The sequence below is a fragment of the Protopterus annectens genome, chromosome 12.part0, assembly GCF_019279795.1.
Source record: "Protopterus annectens isolate FY-2018-M chromosome 12.part0, PAN1.0, whole genome shotgun sequence".
NCBI lineage: Eukaryota > Metazoa > Chordata > Ceratodontiformes > Protopteridae > Protopterus > Protopterus annectens.
In genome coordinates this window covers 952,635,921-952,652,365 of record NC_056746.1, presented here as the reverse complement: position 1 = coordinate 952,652,365, position 16,445 = coordinate 952,635,921, and the positions used below count along the sequence as shown (strand labels likewise).

General features: G+C 45.3%; 1 protein-coding gene across 3 annotated transcripts in view; it reads right to left on the bottom strand.

Annotated features, from left to right (window-relative positions):
• Positions 1 to 16,445, bottom strand: part of EDN3 (endothelin 3) — a 1,001,184-nt gene that overhangs the window by 92,731 nt on the left and 892,008 nt on the right. The window lies entirely within an intron of this gene.

The following is a 16,445-nucleotide window of genomic DNA, read 5'->3' as shown; positions in this document are numbered from 1 at the left end:
GTCTAACCTCAGCCCCCAGGGTTTTCACCAAATGCATGGCAGTGGTAGCGTCTCACTTGAGACGCCTAGGATTCCGGGTGTTTCAGTGTCTGGACGACTGGCTCCTTACTGCCACCACCGAGCGTCGACTGATACAAGCCAGGGATTACACACTCAGCCTTTGTGTTCATTTAGGGATTTCGAAAAATCTGCGTTACAGCCCTCGCAGCATATTTCATTTATAGGGGCAAATCTAGATACCCGTTCTTTGCTACTAAAACTCCCCTCCGCAAGAATAGCTTCCCTACAAGAACACATATCTCTCCTACTATTGTCCAAAAAATCCCCAGCCAAACTAGTCCTAAAAGTCTTGAGACTCATGTCAGCTTCCCTCATTGCAGTTCCCATGGGAAGGCTACACATGAGAGTACTCCAATGGCTGCTGTTTGCACAGTGGTCGTTCCAACAGTTACCACTGACACACGAAATTCACATTACGAACACCTGCAAAGCACACCTGTCTTGGTGGTTACAGAATCGCAATTTCATCAGCGGCCGACCGTTTGTACTACCCACACCAACAGCCACAGTGACCACGGACGCTTCCCTGATGGGGTGGGGGGGCATCTTTCAGGGACAGACAGTCCAAGGCGAATGGACCAGTTTAGAGTACAACCTGCATATCAATGTTCTAGAGATGAGGGCAGTGTTTCTAGCGTTGCAACACTTCTCCCCCCTTCTACCTCTAGGGACCATTGCAGTTCAAACAGACAACATGTCCGTAGTCTGGTACATAAACAAACAAGGAGGAACTAAGTCTTACCAGTTGTGGAGAGAGGCCATGAGAATTTGGCAATGGGCAGAGTCCACGGGTCGCTTTCTGATAGCAACGCACATCCCGGGGTTATCCAACGTCATAGCGGACAGGTTGAGCAGAGCCATCCTGTTACCTCACGAGTGGTCCCTCAACCAGATAGTAGCAGAAAGGATATTCCGCAAGTGGGGCCAGCCTTGCTGCGATCTGTTTGCGTCTCCAATGAACACCAAATACAGAAGCTACTTTGCCCTTTTACCCCCTCCAGGGGATGTCCCCAAGGACGCTCTGATTCACGATTGGCCCCCGGGTCTCCTGTATGCTTTCCCCCTTATACCTCTGATACCGAGATTTCTTCAGAAAGCCAAGGACCAGGAGAGGACTATAATTCTCATTGCCCCATTCTGGCCTCGTCAGATTTAGTTTCCCTTTCTTCAAGCACACCAAATACGGGAGCCCTGGATTCTGGACCCGGTGCTAGACCTACTGACTCATTCGTCAGGAGCTCCCCACCCGTCACTCCTATCCCTCAAGTTAGCAGCTTGGCTGCTCCGCTTCCCTACTTAGCCAGGTCTGATCTTCTCTCTCCGGCGGTTCAGGACATTCTGGTAGCCTCTCATAAGGCTTCCACTACTAAAATTTACACCGGTAAGTGGAAACGTTTCGTCTACTGGGCGACTGCACAGCATTTAGATCCCTTAGTAGCCCCTCTAAACAAGATTTTGGAGTTCCTGTCCATGCTGTTTCATCAAGGGGCCTCTACTGCCACTTTAAAAGTTCAGTTGGCTGTTATTTCTAACTTTCATGTAGGAGAGAACGGAGCGCCCATTATGGCTCGTAGGCTTTGTAAAGCCTTCTTAAAAGGGTCCTTTCATCTTAGACCAGCAGTTAGGTTTCCTACAGCTCCTTGGAATCTAAATCTACTCTTATCCCAACTAATGTTACCACCCTTTGAACCAGCTTCTTCCTGTTCCTTAAAGTTCTTGTCCTGGAAAACTCTTTTCCTAGTAGCTATCACTTCAGCCAGACGAGTATCGGAACTTCAGGCTCTTTCCATTAAGCAGCCATATTTAATTTTTCACCCGGACAGGGTATCTTTACGCACCAACCCTTCTTTCCTCCCTAAGGTTTGTTCAGTTAACAACATTAATCAGTCCATTGAGCTTCCCACATTTTTCAAAAACCCCTCCAATAAGCTGGAATATATGTTGCACAAGTTGGATGTTCATAGACAACTCAGATTCTACCTAGATAGAACTAAAGACCATAGAAAAGCGGACCAACTATAGCCTTTGCAGACAACAAAAAGGGCATGGCAGTGACGAAGCGTACTCTTTCCAAATGGCTAACTGATTGTATTACCTTCATTTATTCTGCTTCTAGTCAGAGTTTGCCCACGAAATCAAACGGACATTCTACTAGATCAGTTTCTACATCCTTGGCTAATGCAGCTCGTCTGCACCATTTGTGCAGCCGCCACTTGGTCTAAACCACATACCTTCATCACTCATTATAAAGTAGACAGGATTTCCAGGGACAGAGCATCTTTTGGTTCCACTGTGCTCAAGAACGTTCTTCCGTGAGTCACTCAGGGTTACGGAGCTAGGGACGCTACCCATGTGTAAGAACAAACGGCGAGATTGAACACTCTCACATAAAGAAGTTATGTCCTTACCATAACATTCCATGTGGAGTGTTCATCTCGCCTTTGTTCTTACATTCCCACCCTCCCACCCTCAAGTCTGGAAGAATGCTCGGTTTAGATGTCTGGTCTGTTTGTCTCCCACTAGTGGTCTCTCTGTTGTTCTACTGGCTTGAGTTAGTTACGTTCCTTGGGTATACGTATGTATCCTTTATGGATAATTACATTGTTATTGCTGGATCTGGTATTGTTCTTGCAAACTAGATCTGAGGTAAAGGCAGAGGGAATTGTGGGAGGTAGGTTGGTCTCGAGCTTCTTCTGGATGCCAAGCTTTGCTAAGCGGCCGACTTGGAGCCGAGGATCCGAATCATCACAACAATAAATAGAACATGTTGGAGGGATACATTACTAACTCACAGACTTCCCTTGCTTTGGAACAGGCTTCCAACCTACATTAAGCTGAGTCCCTCACTGACACTCTTCCAGAGGAGCCTTGATGAGTGCATGTGAAACTGAACTGTCACACCATGGATCACTTCAACAGCTCTACTACACAGAGGCATAGGGAACTGACCCCATGTGTGGTGATAGCTGCACACTCTGGCCATACTAATATATGCCTTCAGGCAGATAGCCTATTACCTACCTATGTACATATATATATGTAGGTGGAACACAGTATAATAAGCCAAAGATGGATGGGCAGAGATGTGTGTAAGAGGGTGACCATGACAGGAAGCCATCCAGGACTGTCCCACCCAGCACACATTCCAATGGCACAAAAGATATGAGGTGCACATCTCACTCACTAAAAAGCTTATTCTGCCATGCAGGTGAATGGCAGGCTGAAGACAAAATGGCCACTGAATAGTGGTTGCTAAGAGGGGGGGGGAGCTCAGTGTCAGAGATGTGGCTGAAGACAAAATGGCCACTGAGTAGTGGTTGCTAAGAGGGGGGGAAGCTCAGTGTCAGAGATGTAACCATGCATTAGTAAGCAGTCCTATGCAAATGAGGATAAGGATAGCGAATCCCAATTTTTCCCAGCATGTGAGCCATGTCCAAAGAGTGTAAGAGTAGGAGTAGGTGAGTAGCAGAGTAGAATATAGGTGACATCATGAGGGGGTGTGTCAGACAGGCTGTAAGCTAAATGGAGCACAGTGGCTTATGTTTGCTTCGAGTTGCTCAGGATTGCAAGAGGCGTGCCTACAGTTGTCCTATTTGAAAACCTCAAACCAAAGGTGCACAATGTTAAAAGATAGGAAACTACTTGCAAACATGCACACAGCGTGTGCGCGTGTTTGCACTTGTTTGCACAGCACTTCCCCCCCCCCCCGGGCGGAAACAGAAAGGCAAAAGGAAGGAAAAGTAGTAGGAAGTTAACCAAGGAGACCAACTAGCAGAGCTGCCAGGTGAAATATATCAGAATCAGCCAATTACACAGGCAGCAGACTAGCCCAGCCCAGCCCATCACTTTAAACTCTGCAAACAGCATCCCCCCATTTTTCCCAAGGACTCTGCAATACTGCAGTATACAAAGGGGGAAAGATTAAAAAGCTTAAGTCAGACAAAATGTTAGGGGCTGCTCTTGCTATCATAAACCAACATGTACAAAGTGCTGAGGGTGGTGATGATGTGAATGCTGCTGAGCAACCCACAGTGAGGAGACGGAGAAGAGTGTACAGACCCAGGGTAACCTACCAGGGGCTACATGAGCTGGAGATAGTGGAGCGCTATAGGGTGGACAGAGACCTCCTACAGCAAATTGGTGAGCTGTGCTGGCCATGCCTCACACACAGAAACAACAGGGGGGAACCCATCCCAGTGCATACCAAGGTATGTGTTGGTCTCAGAATACTAGCTATAGGTACCTTCCAAAGACCAACTGGTGATATGATGGGGATTTCACAGGCATCAGCATCCAGGATACTCCACCAGTTCCTGGATGCCATGTCAGCATATGTCGGTGACCACGTATATTTCCCCAGTTCCTGTGAGGCATTGGCCAGCAATATGCATCTTTTCCACCAAATAGCAGAATACCCTGAGGTAGTGGGTGCAATAGACTGCACGCACATACGCATCAAAGCACCACCTGGTGAGTGGGGTAGGGTCTACATCAACTGCAAGGGCTTCCCCTCCATCAGCTGCCAGGTTGTGTGCAATGCCCAGGGCATAATAATAAATGTGTGTGCTGGCTGCCCTGGAAGCTATCGCAATTCCCACATCTGGCATCTGACACAGCTGTACCAGAGATTTGCCAGTGGGGACATCCCTGATGGTCACCTAGTGGGGGATGCTGGATACGCACTGGAGCCGTGGCTGATGACACCCATCAGAAATGCACACACACCTGAACAAGAACTACATAATGAGACACGCACAAACAAGAAATATAATTGAGCGTGTGTTTGGGATGCTTAAGGCACAGTTCCGGTGCCTGGACACAACTGGTGGAGCCTTGCAGTACTCACCAACTACATGTACCCAGACTGTTATAGTATGTGCCATGCTACACAATATGATCCTGCAGAAACAGCTGCAGCAGGAACAGCATGGGGCAGAGCCACACAGCCCCCCACCATTGCCAAGGCCTGCACAGGCACAGCATGACTCAGAGGAACAACCTGAGCCTGCCCCAGTAGGCAGAAGGAGGCGTGCCCAGTATGCCCTGGCCTTGGCAAAGAGGCAACGCATAGCACATACACTGACTCAGTAGGAACCCTGGAAATGACACCTCTTTCTGACTCCCACATACAGTAAAAGGGATTCCTAACTTGACACTACCTGTTTTCAAACATGTATAGGGAGTGTACTATGTGCATCCGACATAGGCAACCCTGCAGCACCACCTGAGGCATGAGTGCCCTATTTTAGGCAATATAAAGCACTGCTAAGCACATTTTACCACTAGTGAGCATATTTAAATACAATTGCGCGGAGCTGTGCACCGCGCTAACCAGTGCAATGTCGGGCAACGTTGGGCAAATTTGAGCAAAGTTGGGTAAACACGCTCACACCTGCTGTACTGTTCCTTAACCAGTCAGGTCTGCCCAGCAGGAAAATAAAAAGCAGTGACAGGGCTCGAACTCAGGATACTGTGCACTATAGTCACAGTACTGAACCACTAAGCCATGACAGCATTTCACTGGCACAGACACAACTTACGTCACACACACATACCAGTTGGGGGGGGTCACATACCTAACAGTCACAGCCAGCAGGACAATTGTAGACAAACGAAAACACAAACAAATGTTGTATCATGCCCTCTGAAGAGGCATATGAGTAACCACCCCCCAGACCTATGCAGACAGATAACAGCAGGCCAGGCAGTGTGATGTGGGTTGGGGAGGCTATGAAGTCACAAACTAATATGCGTGTAATTGGAAGCTAAGGTCTGTAGTACAGTGGTATGCCTCAAGCCAGTATGATAGGCAACAGTACAGACTGAAATGGATTACCTGACATAGCAGTGCAGGCCTAGCAAATGTGTATGAGTGTCAGGTGTACCCCTCATCCTATGTACACCCACAGTAACAATCAGGTGTGCCCCCCGGGTAGAAATATACAAATAACAGCTGTCCCCCCTGTATGTAGAAATGTTGATAAGTCTATGCAAATTGACTCATGGAAGCCCTGCAGGCACAGCATGCGCTGTGCCTGTCGATGTACAACACAAAGGTGAGCCCTGAAGTAAAAACCAACTTGAATTTTCACACACACATATATAGTATATATATATATATATATATATGCGCCCATAGTGGGCATGCTCACACACAAACAAATTTAGCAAATGTCAGTCAACAACATACTGAAAGGTCATACTGGGCATGCTCACACACTTAAACAAACGAAGCAAATGTCAGCCAACAACATACTGAAAGGTCATACTGGGCATGCTCACACACAAATGAAGCAAATTTCAGTCAACATACTGAAAGGTCATACTGAGCATGCTCACACATGTAGGCCATGTCTGAGTACAGCAGTGGGCCACACATATCTGGCAGTTGCAGTTCTTACTCCAGATACATGTCACTATTCACCAATCCTGCCTTGCACACACAGTGATATGAAAACAGACCCATATAATATATTGGACCCCTGTCATAATCAAACTATGTAATACAAGTACTTAAGTTGTTCAAAGAAAGTGAAAATCCAAAGAAGATCAGTAAATCTCCGATCAGTATCATCAAGAAACAATGAGCACTCCTAACATTATCCAAGCCATGTTCTGGCAAAAATATTGCCAAAGAGTCCATAGAGCACCATGAAGCTTTCTTTAGCTATGTCATAAATATCAGTGTAAACTCATATATGTTCTGAGTCAGTGCAATGTTTAAATGAATACATGTACATGACTGACAATGCCAACATCTGGTCAGACAGGTTCATACATATTTACCCCCCTCACTGAAAAAAGGGCCCATTACCATACCTGGAGATTGTGAAAAGCCAGAAATCACATATACAATGGTTAAACAGCTCTATCCAAACCTGAAAACATGGAGTCTATGGGATGACATGGTGTCCCTGGCTGTGTCATATGTGAACTCCAAAACAAACAGACCCTGCACCTGAACAGTCTGTTGAGACTCACCCTCTGTACAGGATATGAAACTGTTGAATGGGTTACAGCAACGTTTGGCACACTCCACAAGTGCTAGTGCACAACAGACCATGGGAACTATTGTCTTATAAGCCTAATAAGCCTGATCTGCAAGGCCATGGAGTCCATCATTATGGAACTCATAAACAGAGCTATTGGGAGCCTACAAACACCCAACCCTACCCATTTTGGTTTGGTCAGGGGCAGACCATGGTCCCTAAACCTGCTAGACAGTTTTCAAGGCAGTTACCCAGGACATACATCAATGAAATGAGCTCCACATGGCCTACATAGACCTTGAAAAGCCCTTTTCCAACATCCCACACACGTCGTATCCACAAAATCAACAACCTGTGCATAAATACGTGTGTCATCTGATGGATTGCCAACTGGGGCACAGATAGATCCCACAAGGTAAGAATTGTGGTCTCCCTGTTGGACTGTAAGCTGGTAACAACTGCTGTCCCCCATGGCTCAGTCCTGGGACCCCTCCTGTCTGGTGTATACTTTTCAGAAATACAGTCAAACACATGAGGGCTATGGTTAGCAAAGTTTGTGGATGACTGCAAAAAGGTTGTCATAATCGATGTTTGGGACAGCAGAGACATCCTTAAAAAGGGTCTCAGTCAGACAGATGTAGTACCAAATTATGGCCTCGAGCTACAGTCATACAAATATCACATAGGTGCCAACACCCTAAATATGGAGGTAATAATAAGGGATCTATGGACACATGTGGATAGTCATCTCTTCTTCCAGAAACACATTCACAAAGTGGTTAGAAAATCATGCTATGTGTTCCCACAAATTGCCAAAGTCTTTGCATGTAGGTCAAAGAAGGTTCCCTCTACTCATCAGACCCATCAGAGAGTATCACGGCACACTTGTGATGAATCTGACTAGGTACCTTCAGCAGCTGGAAAGACCACTGAAGTACCTCAGCAAGAGGATTAATGGCCTCAAAGAGTTGCCCCATGCAACAAGACTGAAGTAACTCAATCTGTACTTTATTGCATACTGTCTACTCAGGCAATCTCTGCCCAACAGACTGGTCCATGTCCAATGCAGAACTGATGTACATACTCTATATGAAGTAAACCCAAGCTCACTGTGCCACATGATCTAGGGATACAATCATCACAACAATAAATAGAACATGTTGGAGGGATACATTACTAACTCACAGACTTCCCTTGCTTTGGAACAGGCTTCCAACCTACATTAAGCTGAGTCCCTCACTGACACTCTTCCAGAGGAGCCTTGATGAGTGCATGTGAAACTAAACTCTCACACCATGGATCACTTCAACAGCTCTACTACACAGTGGCATAGGGAACTGACCCCATGTGTGGTGATAGCTGCACACTCTGGCCATACTAATATATGCCTTCAGGCAGATAGCCTATTACCTACCTATGTACATATATATATATGTAGGGGGAACACAGTATAATAAGCCAAAGATGGATGGGCAGAGATGTGTGTAAGAGGGTGACCATGACAGGAAGCCATCCAGGACTGTCCCACCCAGCACACATTCCAATGGCACAAAAGATATGAGGTGCACATCTCACCCACTGTACATAATAGCCACCAGTATCTGTAAACATTACAGTGTATGTGGTGCATGTGCCTGCTGTACAACATGACTGTACAATGAAGTACACATCTACTATCTGTAGACATGTACCTGTCACATAGGTTAATTGGTATGTAGTAGACTATCTTCACGAAGGCATATATTAGCCTAGGCAAGTTGTGCAGCTTTCACCGCCCCATTGGTTAGTCTCCTAAGCCCTAGTTATAATAGTTAGTACCCTAAGCCCCTTTCTAGTAGGGCTGCTGATGTGATGCCTGGCGTGAATTGTCCATTTCCCATCCACTCATCAAGGTTCCTATTGAAGAGTGTCAGCGAGGGGCTCTGTCTGATGTACATTGGGACTCTGTTCCACAGTAAGGCAAGTGTCTGGGATGGTACTCTATCCCACCAGCATGCTGTATTCATTGTAGTGATGATGTTCATATCCCTGGAATGTGTAGTGTGACTCAATTTTGTTATCCATAGATGGAGCATGTTTAACAGTTATGTGTTGGACATGGCTCTGTATGTTAGGGAGAGTGTGCCTCTGAGTAGGCAGTACGCAACGGAGAACAGATTTAGTTTTACCAGTTGTGTTGCATAACACAACTGTTTGAGGCCAGTAATAATCTTGGTGAGGTACCTCTGTGGTCTCTCCAGCTGCTGGATTGGCTTAGTCGAGTACATCCAAAATGGTGCATTGTACTCAATGATGGGTCTGATGACTTAACAGTAGAGGGCAACCACTACCTGCTTTGATCCTGATGCAAACCCTTCGTTGATTAGGTGGGCCACATAGGATTTCCTAATCACTTTGGCAACATGGTTGTCAAAGGAAAAATGACTATCTACTTGTGTCCCCAGATCCCTTATTATCTTGTCAGTTTTTAGGGGGTAACACCTATGTAGTTTGTGGTTAATGAAACCTGGGAGACACCAGTTGTTACCGGTTTAGAGTCTGACATGTAGCCAGCAACTCTTAATTTGTGGGATCTATCTGTGAGCCAGTTTGCAATCCATCTTGTGATGTATGGATTTATGCCCAGGTTGGTGAGTTCATCTAGGATACCTGACACTGGGGAATGGTGTGAAAGGCCTTAGCGAGGTATAGGTAGGCTGTGTGGAGCTCCTTTCAATCATCTGTAGCCTGGGTAACTGTCTCAAAGAAATCCACCCAGTTCATGAGGCGTGATCTGCATTTGACAAAGCCACACTGGGTGTGCTCAACTGTGTGAAGGTTCCCAATGTCTTTATTGTTGACTTCCATTATTATTGGCTCCATTGCCTTTCAGATCAGACTCGTCAGGCTCATAGAGCGTGAATGCCAAGGGTATTTTGTGGCCCCACCCCTGTGGAGTGGGAAGAATGTTGCTGTGCAACATTCTATGGGTACATATCCTGTAGAGGGAGGTGTAGGTATCCTTGATGAATATGGATACATCCCCACCCTATGTGCTATGACCCAGGTTCTGATTCTGGAAGGTATAAAATGAGTAGTATCCTGGTAGTGCTGGTTGGTGTGCTCTCTGGAGCCTTGAACTAGGTTTCTGTTACTGCACAGATATCAATATTCTCCATACTAAGAAGTGCCTCGGGTGTGTGCATTTGGAGACTGAGACTTCTGGCAATGAGTAGCATTTAGCTCACTTTGTGGTTATTTGTGTTGGTTATGGGGTTTGGTTTGTCCTGACTGACCAGCGTTCCACACCTGAAGTCAACGTCTCATTGGTCCGATCCAACCATAAGCTAATTACTCTACATATCCACATTCTGCCCCCACCCCCTATTAAGGAAACCATGCTAAAAAATTCTCCAAAGCCAACTTCAGACAGAAATGGTGAACTTCATGACACCCATGCAGATGGACGATACAGTTACGACTGCTGAATCCTACACAATTGCACTTTATAAGCACTTACATGAGTGCATGGATCGTGCTATCCCAAACAGAACCAAGACGCTATCCTCCAAAAAAAGGAAGCCAATCTGGTGCTTCCCTGCCATAAACAAACTGTACAACAGAAGGAAGAAACTGTTGCAAAAGAGTAAAATCCTATGACTGGAGGAGCTCCCTGGTCAGCCTCAGTAAGAAGCTACGATCCCTGTTAAAATCCTCCAAAGCTAGTTATGAAAACAAAATCGCCACTGATTCTAAAACAACTATGAAACCACAAACTTTAACTGAAAGAATGATCCGCTTAGGCAAACGCTTTTCTAAAGACAACCACAAAGCATTCTATAGCTATGTCAAGAATCTCAGTGGCAACACTTAGATCTGCACTGAGTTACAGCACAATGGCACTAAATATACAGACCCAACTGATATTGCCAACATCCTGGCAGATAGGTTCAGTGCTAACTTTACCCCCTCTCACCCATTAAACAGTCCATCTCTATACCGGAAGAATGCAAAGTTCTTGTAATCACGGCTACACAGGTAAAAACCACACTCTCCAAAGCCAGGAGCACAGAATCCATGGGACCAGACAACATCCCAGGCTGCGTTCTACACGAACTACAGAATGAACTGGCACCACACCTAAGTACCATGTTCAATTATAGCCTCACCTCAGGCTTTGTGCCTGCTGAATGGCGCACAGCGACGGTTATCCCACTACACAAGGGGGGAGCCAACACGGACCCTGGGAACTAGCACCACATTAGCCTGATGAGCCTGGTCTGCAAGGCCATGGAACGTATCATCATGGAACTTATAAACAAAGACATTGTTAATCTCCAAACTCTGGACCCCAACCAGTTTGGGTTTGTAAAAGTCAGATGATGTCTCCTAAACCTGATAGACTTCTTTGAAGCAGTCACCAAAGCTGTAGACAAGGGTAAGGTGGTTCACACAGCCTATCTAGATCTTGCCAAGGCTTTCGACACCAACCCCACTCTGGAATTATAGATAAACTCACTAAACTAGGTATAAATCCCTATGTCACAAGAAGAGTTGCCAACTGGCTCACTGACAGAACCCACACTGAAAGTAGCAGACTCCAAATCCGACTTCAGACCAGTGACAAGTGGAGTACCACAGGGTTCAGTCCTGTGTCCTGTTTGATATCTACTTCCCTGAAGTACAGGCTAACACAGAAGGTCTTTGGCTAATGAAGTTCACAGATGACTGCAAACTAGGAGCCATAATCAAAACTATTAACGATGTGGACATCCTACAAATGGGCCTCACTGAGACAGATGCCTGGTGTCAAAGCCATGGCCTCAAGCTTAATGCCAAAAAGTGAATTGACATTCCCTTTGGTAAAAACTCTGTACCCATGAACTACAACATAGGTGGTAGTATACTTAACACTGAAAGTGTGATAAGAGACCTTGGGACACAGGTGGACAGTAGTCTCTCCTTTGATAATCACATCGCCGCAGTAGTCAGGAAATCCTTCTAGGTGGCACACCTCATCAAAAAAGGTTTCTCATTCAGAAAAAAAGAGGTAATTGTTCCCCTCTGCTCATCACTCATTAGATCCATTATAGAGTACAACTCCCCTTTTGGTATGTACCTCACAAGACATCTACAACAACTGGAAAGGTCGCAGAAATACCTCACAAAGAGGATTACCGGCCTCAAACACATGCCCTACACAGACCGTCTCAAAAAACACCAGCTTTACTCTGTCGCATATCGCCTACTCAGAGGTGATCTGTGCCTAACATACAAAGCCATATCAAATGCAGAGCTGTTCGACAAGCTCCACTTAAAGAAATCCCAATCCCTCTGAGCTACATGCTCTAGGGACCTAAACCTTATCACCACAACAAACAGAACATGCTGGAGGGATAGATTCCTGTCCCAAAGACTTCCCATACTCAGGAATAAACTACCTATCTATATCAAACAAAGCTCCTCATTAGCACTCTTCAAGAAAAATCTTGATGATTGGATGGGAAATAGGAAATTCACCCCGGGGATCACTTCTGTGTCTCTGCTCGACAGTGGCACAGGAAAATACATTTCTTGGGTGGCAAAAGCCAGGGTACCTTTTTGGCTGGACTTGTATACACCCTAGGGCCGATAGCCTAGTACCTACCTATGAACCTTTGAGCCTTGCCTAAAAAAGGTAGTATGGGGACAGCAAGAGCTTTGGCCAGTATTCAGAAGCATAGGGGCGACAGGTGCAAACCATCTGTAGCGAAGCAATGAGGCTTGTCTATCATGCCATCACAGGCAGACAAAGACTGGATCCCCTTTGAATGACACCAGAAGCTCAGCCAGTTCTTGAAGTTTATCGTCTTTCTGTTATATTGCAGTATCATGTAGGTGAAGGTAAGATGCTACTCAAGGTCAGGGTCATACCAGCCTGGGCTACGTGATCATAGATCTACTATATATCTCTTGTCCTGGCAAGTATGTCTCAGATCATTCACACTGACATGTACAAAGAACACGCCATATATGTACCTGTTCTGGAGTGATGTAAGTGCTTGTGTTATGTGGCGGATCATAGCACCTGACAGACAACTGACAGTAACTTTCCCCTTGTCCAGCCGAGTGAGTGGAACATCTGTGTGCCTCACTATGGAGTCACCTATTACTACTGTGTTGGGTATGTTGTTTTGCCTTAGGGCCTGTTGTGAGGCACACTGCTTTAGTGTATTATGTGTTTTCTGGTGTGTGCTTGGAGGTACATGTTGCTTGCTTGTCTGCTTAGGAGGACACATTCTCTCTTTTTCAGATTAATATTTTTATTCTCCGAATGTGGTAATGTGTATTTATGTGTGTGTTTTGCTAGTGCTTATATTGTAGGTCTATGTGCAACTGTTGGTGTTGTGGTTGTATGTCCCTACTCCTTTTGACTGCATTGTCCAGTATTGGGTTGACAGAGCTTAGCCACCGGTTTGACCCTGTGTGTGCCAGCATGTGGTGCATCAACCCATATATGATATGGTCATGGCCTATGCATACAATACACTCACAATACACTTAGTATGATAAGACTGCTGAGGTTAGCAAATGTGAAAAAAACTTTGGGCAAACTGTCAGCAAGTAATGCCTGTATTGCACCCTGTAACTCCATATTGCTTGCTGAAGTGTAAAGACGTACTTAGTTTGGATTAAGAACCCCACACTTGCCAACTGTGTGTGTGTGTGTGTGTGTGTGTGTGTGTGTGTGTGTGTGTGTGTGTGTGTGTGTGTGTGTGTGTGTGTGTGTGTCTCTTCCTGGGGAGAGAGCAACCTTTTTGGAAACTACTCACACCCCTTAAAAGTGGTATACTCATCTTTGTCAAGTCTGATGATGTCACCATCCTACAAAAATACCTGTGGAAAGGTGAAATCCCAGTAATGTGTATAGCTTGTAGTGTAAATGCGTACTGCTGTAGTATCATAATGCAGTTCGACAGGGGTTTGAATCCTGCACTTGCCAACTGTGTGTGTGTGTGTCTCCCTGGGGAGGAGCAACCTTTTTGGAGACTACTCACACCCCTTAAAAGTGGTATACTCATCTTTGTCAAGTCTGATGATGTCACCATCCTACAAATATACCTGTGGAAAGGTGAAATCCCAGTAATGTGTATAGCGCGTTGTGTAAATGCGTACTGCTACAGTATCATAATGTAGTTAGGTAGGGGTTTGAATCCTGCACTTGCCAACTGTGTGTGTGTGTGTGTGTGTGTGTGTGTGTGTGTGTGTGTGTGCGTCTCCCTGGGGAGAAGCAACTTTTTTGGAGACTACTCACACCCCTTAAAAGTGGTACACTCATCTTTGTCAAGTCTGATGATGTCACCATCCTACAAATATACCACTTGCTGTCTGTGTATGTGGGTTCCAGGTGTGTGAGAGCGTGTGACACCATTGGTCAATGTGGAGTGGGTTTTGATTTTTCTAGTGTATGACATATCAGAATGACAACTGTATGTGCATTACACATGTAAGGTAGCTGTGGGGCAAAGCCATATACATACATGTGACCTAAATTATTTCATAGATGGGTACTCTGCTTTCTCCATGAAAGCATCTGTTATCTTTGCCAGAGCATGCTGGCACTTTCCAGACCTTAGGTCACTTCTGTATGCTCGTGACAAGCTTAGCCACTGCAGTGATCCCTGGGCTACGTCTTCTGTTTCACATCCACTCATCATGGTTTCTATTGAAGAGTGTGAGTGAGGGTTTATGCTTGAGGTATATTTGAATCCTGTTCCAAAGCAAGCAAAGTCTGGCAAAGATGACTAATCATTATAGGTGTGCAACAACCTCTGTGGATCTGCATGCAAACCCTTTATTGTTTATGTGCTCCAGAGAGGGATTTCCAAAACCCTTTGGTAATGTGATTATCAAAGGAGAGATGACTAAACACATGGCTCTGTGTATACATTAGTACGTGTTCCACATTTTGGGATTTACTACCTATGTTGTACTCTGGGGATACTTTGTTTTCTAAAAGTGGATAACTATGCTTCCTTTGGCTTATAGCTTTACAGCATGAGTTTGACACCAGGTATCTGTCTCTATGATACCCTTTTGGAGGATGTGTGTGTCATCTGGAGAATAAAGTATAGCCCACAGTATGCATTTTCATCAAACGTGGCCAGACATATCCCTATTGTATTTGCTTGTACCTAAGAAAGCTATATGCCGAACAGGAGTGGTCCCAGGACTGAGTGCAGGTGAATACCACTTGTTGCTGGCATAGAATTGTACATGTTGGCTGCAAATGTTACTGTGTGTCCTACATCTGTGCATCAGTTGTCAATCCATCATCTAAAAATAGTTTATGGTCAGTCAGTTGAGGTTATGTATAATACCAGAATGTGGGATGGGTATGAATTGCTGGTGAGCTATAGCTTGGCTGTGTGGACCTCCCCTCCCTCACCTATAGCCTTGTTAACTGACTTGAAGTCTACTAGGTGTAGGAGCCATGATCTGGCCTTTAGAGAACCTAAGTGGGTATGGTGCAGTGTTTGCAGGTTCATAATGTCTCTGTTAATGAGTTCCATAACGCTGTGCTCCATACCCTTCCAGATAACATTTGTCTGGCTTATAGGGTGAGAGTTTCCAGGATCTGTTGTAGTTCTACCCTTAATCAATTTATGTTAACATTTGCACTGGGTGTGACGAGGGTGGCCAGGATTAGGAATAAGTATATTAGAGGGTCAGCCCAGGTTTGAAGGTTAGTAGACCAAGCCAGATAGGCAGGATTATGTTGGTTTGTACATGTGCTGAGGAGGGATGCAGAGTATATTGTGAAATAAATACTAAGGATGAAGCCGCCAGTTAACAGGAAAAGAGGAATGCCTAAGATGAGGTTTATCGCTGTGGTGAGAGAGGACATGCAGATGGATGGTGTGACAGTGCAAGATGCAGAGGGCAGGAAGAAATGGAAACCGATGATCTACTGTGGTGATCCCTAATGGGAGCATCTGAAAGGAGAATAAGAAGACGACATTGTAGCTCAACCCTTGTGGACTGTGAACACCATTACCGTGCATCATTCCACAAGTATGGAACCTGTATAGAGGCTGTATCTGGACAGAGTGTTTAGGTGAGTGGTGACTTCATATGTCAGCTTGTGTATGACACAGCCAGGGACACTGTCCAGTACCATTGCCACTGTGGTTTGGACTTTGGTAAAGAGATGTTTTAACTAGAGTGTCTGTAAATCATCAGGTTTTACATTCTTCAGATCTGGAAATGTGGCCCTTGTGTAACGACAGGGTGGTGAAATCTGCATTCAAACTGTCTGACAAGAAATTGGTAATGTCAGTCAGATAAGTGTACTTTGTGACCATTTACATTAACTGTGATCCGACCTGAGATTTCCCCTGTAGATTATAAACAACACTAAAGAAACCTTTAGCATTG